Genomic DNA, 8,403 nt, shown 5'->3' with positions numbered 1-8,403 from the left:
GTTTTGATATAAAAAATGAGCCGAACCGAGCCGTTACCGAGCCGAGCTGAAAACGAGCCGAACTAGAGCCAAGCCGAATTCGGCTCGAGTCGAGCTCAAGCCGACCATTAAAAAGCCGAGCAGAGCCCGAGCTGGCTGCGAACCGAGCTCGGCTCGGCTCGAATCCAGCCCTACTTATCAGTTATTAAAGTTAATAAAATTTATTAAATATAAGGATATAATTATTATTTAACTAGTAATATTAAAAAAAAATCTTATCTCATTTAACTATCTTAGTTTTAAAAACTTACAATTTTTCCTATCATAAGTTTTAAAAAATTATATTTTTAATCTATTAAGGTTTGCATTTTTTTTTCTTCTTTTTGTAACAACCAAAGCCAACCAATCTCTCATCTCTGCTAGGGTTATGTTGCTCGGACGAACAACTGATGATCCGACCAACCTCTAATTGGTCGATGTACAATCAACATAGATCCCATAGATCTATGTGTCAACTGTGCATCGACCAATCGAAGGTCGATCGAATTGTTTGCCAATTACGTAAAATATAATTATTTTACGTAAGATCTTAGGGGTCGTTTGATTTCAGTATTTAAAGATTATCTTGATAACCTATTTTTTATTCTTTTGTTTGGTTTGTCAGTAATAAAATATTACAGTAATAAAAGATTACAATAATCTTTTATTACTAATATTGATGTGATAGGTAATATAGATAATAATTTGATTACTATCTTCGCCTTAGGTATTAAAAGATTACTAAAATAATTTGATTTTATTATAAGTATATCCTTACTTATTAATTTTTGAAGACAAAAATACCCTCATTTTCAATTAATATAATAAGTAACATAAAAAATATTTTAAAATAATTATATCTAAGGATATTTAAGTAAAATAATATTTTAGTATTTGTTATTACCTTTAATCAACTATAATAATTATTTATATCTATCGATTTTTGTTAAATTTTATTGAATATAATAATAATTTATACTTAATAATCTTTTAAATAATCTATTTTTAAAATAATATTTTATTTTTAATAATAAAATATTACGTAACCTAAATGTACCCTAAGAGAAATTGAATAAGAGTTGAGAGAAAAAGGAAATCTCCTTTTTTATAATTAATAAAACTATGTATATAAACAATGATGTGTCATCATATGATTAAGTGTTATTTTATTTATTTTTTAATTATCTAATTATATAATAATATATTATTATGTATATATAAAATTATATATAAAAATTATATATATAATATTATTTTTTTTGTTAACCTAGAAAAACCCTTACAATAAACCTCTAAAGACTCGTAATCACCTAGATCCGTAATTACGAATTGGATAAATCAAAAAATTAATTTTATTATAATATATCACATTTTACCGTTTAAGAGACTTTGGGTCTATAATATTATTCCCTTGTTACAGTAGTACGGTGACTTTTAGTAAAACTCAGTCACCGTTTTACCTTCATACCGCAAAGTACCGCTGGACCTTCACCGTGAACAGTTGACTCTGCAAGGAAATACAATCCTTCAATATCAGCAACAATGGTGGCCCTTTACTTAAAACAAAAAACAAACAATGGTAATTTTTTCATTCTCAACAGCCTGTTTCCCTCAAATATTCTACAGTAACTCTAAATTTTTTGGGAAATTAATAAAAATAGACATGGAATTATGTGTGTAAACTATTTTTGGCAAAATTTTAGTAATTTTATCTTTTTAAACAAATTATAATTTTCATTTCAATAATACTTTTTATCTTATTTCATCGTATTCGAAGTAGGTTTTTATTAAAAAGTCTTATTTTTAATATACAGATTAATTGTTGTGTAATTATTGATATTTATGAATAAAAAAGAGACTAATAATTTATGATATAAAGATTGATATTTACGTATCCTTACGAAATGATGAACATAACTACACAAAATGAGTGTGAGTGAGAAATGATGCCCACGGATGGGAAAGGGTGTGAAAATGTGCAAAAAGATACACACGAACGTGAAAGGGTGCGAGCAAGTGTGAAAGAATGAAGTGAAAATAGGTGCGAATAAGTACGTGTAAGTGTGAAAAAATACAAATAGATATGTAAAAATATTCACAAATGTATGAAAAGACTTGGAGAATCTTTTTGAAATGGTATTTTTCTTCCTTCTTGGTGCTAAATACGTATAATATATATGATTATATGATATAATATATTATATATAAAAATATATATTATATTATATTATATATAATATATATAAAAGCACCTCTTCGCGCCCTTATTTATATAATTTTATACACACACAGAGACATATATATTTGTGTGTGTGTGTGTGTGTAGAAATGTAAAAGGGGACGCGCGCACCCGTATGCATTCTCACATATCTGCTCACATTTACACACATTTGTATGTATTTTTATATATCTGTTTATATTTTTACGTATCATTTTACATTCACATGCATCTTTTTACACCTGCACATACCCTTTCTCACATTTTTGTATATGCATGCATCATTTCGCACCTACACACATTTTTTTCATATTCACACACATTTTTCATTTCCACACCCCTTTATATAGTTATGTTCATCATTTTGTTATAATTTATAAATATCAACTTTTACATAAAAAATTAATCTATTTTTAATTCATAAATATCAACAATTACATAAAATTTAATCTAAAATTAATTTATATATTCCATATGTGATATAGAAGAAAAAAAAATTCTCTAATAAATTATTATAAATATAAAATAATAAGATAAAAAGTATTATTAAAATAAAAAATAAATTTATTTAAAAAAATAAAATCACCTAAAATTTATCAAAAAAAAAAATTTAACAAAAATTATATGTCTATTTTAATTAATTTGTCAAATTTCGTACACTAAAAACATTACTGACAGTACAAGTCTTATCAATGCTATGTACTGACGAACTCTTCTCCCATTTTCAAATAAATTATGTCGAACAACAGTGACAAACAATGGCAGTGTACCTTCAAAGAGTTTTACTATTTTTGCAGTTATCAAACCATCATAAAGACTTCGTCAGCTTTCCGCGTTACTTTTAGAATTTGTAATAAATTCAAACTATGACGGTGATATTTTAATATTTTAAGAGTTTATCATATTAATATTGATAATAAAAATATTAAAAATTTTTGTTATTTATTAATTAAATAAAATAATAATAAATAAATTATTAAAATAATTTTTTTAAATTTAAAAATTTTAGATAAAAATAAAATTAATTTTTAATATTTAGGGAATGAAATATAATAAATTTTATTTTTTTAAATAATAATTTTTCTTTAATTTTAACTAAATTTTTTAACAAAATTTACTTATAGATAAATATTTAAATTTTTGAAAGTTAGAACATGTCACGTTAGGTTTTTATTATATTATGAGTGGGAACTAGCCTTTTGACCTAAATAAAAAAGGCAAAATTCAATTTCATATTTCCAAATAGGCCAAAAGACTTCTTCCTACCCAAGATTTACTCTATTGTTAAATGTTCACCTACAAAGTTTAAAAAATTTAAATACCCACCTGTTAGCTCTTAAAGTTAATAAAATTCATTAAATCTAAAGATAAAATTATCATTTAACTAGTAATATTAAAAAAAAAATCTTATTTCATTTCACCATCTTAGTTTTAAAAATTTACAATTTCTCTTACTATAAGTTTTGAAAAATTACATTTTTTATTTGTTAAGGTTTGCATTTTTTCTCTTATTTCTCTAACAACCAGAGCCAACCAATCTCCCATCTCTGCTGGGGTTATGCTGATAAAATTCGTTAAATCTAAGGATACAATTATCATTTAACTAGTAATATTAAAAAAAAATCTTATCTCATTTCATCATCTTAGTTTTAAAAATTTACAATTTCTTTTACTATAAATTTTGAAAAATTACATTTTTTATCTGTTAAAGTTTGCATTTTTTCTCTTCTTTCTCTAACAACCAGAGCCAACCAATCTCCCATCTCTGCTGGGGTTATGCTGCTCGGACGAACAACTAATGATCCGACCAACCTCTAATTGGTCGATGCACAATCAACATAGATCCCATAGACCTATGTGTCAACTGTGCATCAATTGATCGAAGGTCGATTGAATTGTTTGCCAATCATCCAAAATGCATAATGTCAATAAAGATAAGAGATCAGTCAAAGAATAGTTGTTAAAAAAGAAAGGAAAAAATTTATTAATTAAATATAATTTTTAAAAATTTATATTCAAAAAAATTATGAGATTTTAAAATTAAAATAAATAAATAAAATAAAATTTTATTAATTAAATAATAATTACACTTTTAAATTTAATAAATTTTATTATTTTTAATAACTCACCAGCAAATATTTATTTTGCTGGGAGTTTGAGAATAACGTAAACCGTTGGTGGGAAAAAATCTTACGGCCTTCCAAGTAAGAAAATTATTCTTTCAAATTATTGCTGGTAGTCATGGCTTCTTGACTACTTTAAATTCTTGTTCACGTTTCACGACTTGTCATATTCCAATGTTATCTTGTCACAACAGAAACCAACAAAGGAAATAATGCCAATATTAATTACAGGAAAGTGAACCTTCGCTTTCACAGGAAAAATTAAATGATATGACAATATTTAATACTTTTACACGCACACAAATATTATATACATATATATATATATATAATATAGGTCAAACGACTTATTTCCGCATAAACTAGGGTAAAGTCTCAAAATTTTATTTTTTAATTTTTAAAAATCAAAATATTTATTTATAAACAAATTTTTACTAAAAATTATTATTAAGATCAGAAATAAAATCGTTATTTATTAAAAATTTTAAAAAAATAAAGTTTTATTATATTTTCTCATTATGTTTAAAAATCTTATAATTTTCTTTTAATCTAAAATTTGAAAAGTGACAAATATCATTTAAAGTTTGTTCCTCTTCTTCCGATGTTGATTTCTCTATCTTCGATCGTTAGTCATCCTTCCTCCTCTTTTATCTCTCCCTTACCTCTCCAGGTATCTTCGATAGGAGACAAAAACGAATAGCTTTCGTTTGATATGAAGACGCGACGTTTAAGAGGAAGACGATTTCATTTTTGTCTTTGGTTGAAGACGACCAGAGAGGCAAGAAAGAATGACCAAAGGAAGAGATAAGGAGGCAGGAAGATGGCCGATGGTCGGAGATGGAGAAATCAACACTGAAGGAAAAGGAATAAACCTATGACGTATTTGTCATTTTTTAAACTTTGGATTGAGGAAAACTATAAATTTTTTAAACATGAAAAGAAAAATGTGATAAAATTTTAATTTTTTAAATTTTTAATAAATAATGATTTTATCCCTAATACTAATTGCGATTTTTAACAAAAATTTGTTTATAAATGGATGTTTAGATTTTTTAAAATTAGAGAATGAGAATTTGAGATTTTATTATACTTTGGGTGGGAATAAGTCTTTTGGCCTATATTATGTGGAGTTTTGTTTAAGACATTATATGCGTTATACTGTGACAAACCAAATGATTTTCTGTTATATGTGTCTTAACCTTAGTGGCATCACAGGGCAGATTAGTCCTTTTAGTGTCATATCAGTGACAGTTTGACCATTCCTAGGGTTAGATCATTATTAATCTCGGTATATAAATCTGGGTTATTTTAGTTACTGAAGATTTTTCGATTGATTTTTTTATTTATCTTGCCTTGGATGCTTTGCTAGTGTTTTGAATTTTCCTTTTTAAGCTCATCGGTTTGACTTTGTCCGATGAGCACCTTTCTTCACAAGAAAAAAAAATTTGTATTAACAAAGAAAAAAAATAAATATCTGATTATTAGAAGTGTTATTTTTATTATTTTAATAACTAATTATTTATATTTTCATTAAAAATAAATAAATTTATAAGTTTAAAAATAGAAAAATAATTGTTAATATTTATTTCTCATCGTTAAAAAGTTTTAACGATATAAAAATTATTGTCATTTTCTCTCATTAAAATATTTCTCGCCGTTAAAACTTTTTAATGATAAGAAATACACTTTTAACAACGATTTTTTCTTGTTAAAATCATAATTTATTTAGTTTTAATGAAATTATAAATAATTAGTCGTTAAAATTATAAAAATATTACGTAAACAACCGATTATTTATTCACTTGTTATTTTCCTTTTGGTAATGCAAATTTTTTTGTAGTGTCGGTTATTGTAATATTCATAACCTTGTATATTGACATTATATTAGTGAATTCGATTAGAGAATACCTGCATCTTTGATGTAAAATTTTGTTTATGAAATTTGAACCAAGTCAACCTTACAATGTTTGATTTCTAGTTTTCTTTGTCAATCTTTTATTATAATCGATACATCCAGTATTAAATCTACAACATTTTTAATATGTGAAATGTTTTAATTAGACTTATTTGTTGAACTAGAATGACATAAAAGCTTTTTTTTTTTTTTTAACTAGGGAACTCTACCCAACTTCGTTGAATAGACAAATTCGAGAGCACATTGATTAGATCCATAACTACTTTACCAAATATATTATGGTTTCACCCAAGATTTTTTTAATCTAGGTGAACAAGTTACTCGAACCCTAACTTTTCATAGGAAACTTTTTTCTTTAACTACTTAAGCTAATCCTTGAGGTCGACATACAAACTTTTATCTTATAGTTTGTAAAAGATTTCTAACATCAATCTATCGAGGGACCTCTTGTATATTATCGTTTCCTTGGACAAGAAGGCAAACACCTGTAATGTCATGAAAAGAATAACCATATGGGCAATGTAATCAAATCAAACAATAAAAATAGTGAATTAATAAAACCATATATGTGATTGATGATCAAAGACAGCTAAGAAATTTACTTATATCAAAACTATCTTAATCGTGGGTAGATTTAAACTGAGCCCAAATAAACATTAGTTTGAGTTTCATTTGAATATAAAATAATTAGTTCAAGTGATTTTCGAGTTGGTGAATAATAACACAAGAGAAGATGAATAATAACATCGAGAAAGAGAAAAATCGTTGAAGAAGGAGAAGAATAGCTGAAAAAGAAGAATCATCGTCGGTGAAAATTTCACCAAAAAAGAAGAAGAATCATGGTAAAAAAGATCACCAAATGAGAATAAAAAAAAAATAACTGGTGATTTTTCTTGTCGTTAAAATTTTTTAATAACAGGAAATACACTTTTAACAACAATTTTTTTCTTGTTAAAATCATAATTTATTTAGTTTTAATGAGAGTATAAATAATTGGTCGCTAAAATTATAAAATTATTATTTAAAACGATCGATTATTTATTCACTTGTTATTATCCTTTCGATAACGCAAATTTTTTTGTAGTGTTGGTTGTTGTAATATTCATACATTTATATAATCTTGAAGAGATGTTGTATTATACCTTGTAGATTGACATTATATTAATAGATTCGATTAAAGGAACACCTCCGCCTTGAATATAAGATTTTGTTTATGAAATCCAAATTAAGTCAATCTTGCAATGTTTGATTTCTAGTTTCCTTTGTCAATCTTTTATTATAATCGATATATCCGATATTATATCTACAACATTTTCAATATACGAAATGTTTTTATCAGAACTAATTTCTTTAACTAAAATGACATCAAAACTTTTTATCTTATAGTTTGTTAAAGATTTCTGGCATCAATCGATCGAGGGACCTTTTGTGTATTATTGTCTCCTTGTATTATAATGTCATGAAAAGAATAACTATATGGGCAATCTAATCAAATCAAAATTATAAAAATGGTGAATTAATAAAACCATATATCTGATTGATGATCAAAGATACTTAAAAAATTCATTTATATCGAAAACTCTCTCAATTATAGGTAGATATAAACTGGGTTTGAATAAATATTAGTTTGAGTTTTATTCGAATATAGAACAAACAGTTTGAGTAGTTTTGAGTTAGTGAATAATAATATAAAAGAAGATGAACAATAATATTAGAGAAAGAGACCAATTGTCAAAGAAGAGGAGGAATAATTAAAGAAGAAGAATTATCATCAGTGAAAAATATCACAACAGAAGAAAAAGAATCATGGTGAAAAAGTTCACCACAGAAGAAGAAGATAAATAATAGCTGGTGAGATGTACTTTTGACATTGACTTCAGCCACAAAATTATTGGTCTGATTGTGCAAGAGCACAGACAAAGAAAAGAATGCACAGAGGGAAATGAAATGAAAGCACTTAAACTAGGGCAAGACTTCGAGGGTTTTTATGCTCTCATTCATTATCATCCACTTCAAAAAAAAATGGTGCAAAATCACCATCTTTGTCATAGTTATCTTCTTCTTTGAAAGCAACCTTAGAGCAAACCAGCTCTCCATTTCATGTGGTCCTCTATACAATAATGAAGCCA

The sequence above is a fragment of the Mangifera indica genome, chromosome 20 (assembly GCF_011075055.1).
Source record: "Mangifera indica cultivar Alphonso chromosome 20, CATAS_Mindica_2.1, whole genome shotgun sequence".
Taxonomy (NCBI): domain Eukaryota; kingdom Viridiplantae; phylum Streptophyta; class Magnoliopsida; order Sapindales; family Anacardiaceae; genus Mangifera; species Mangifera indica.
This window is presented reverse-complemented; position numbering follows the sequence as displayed.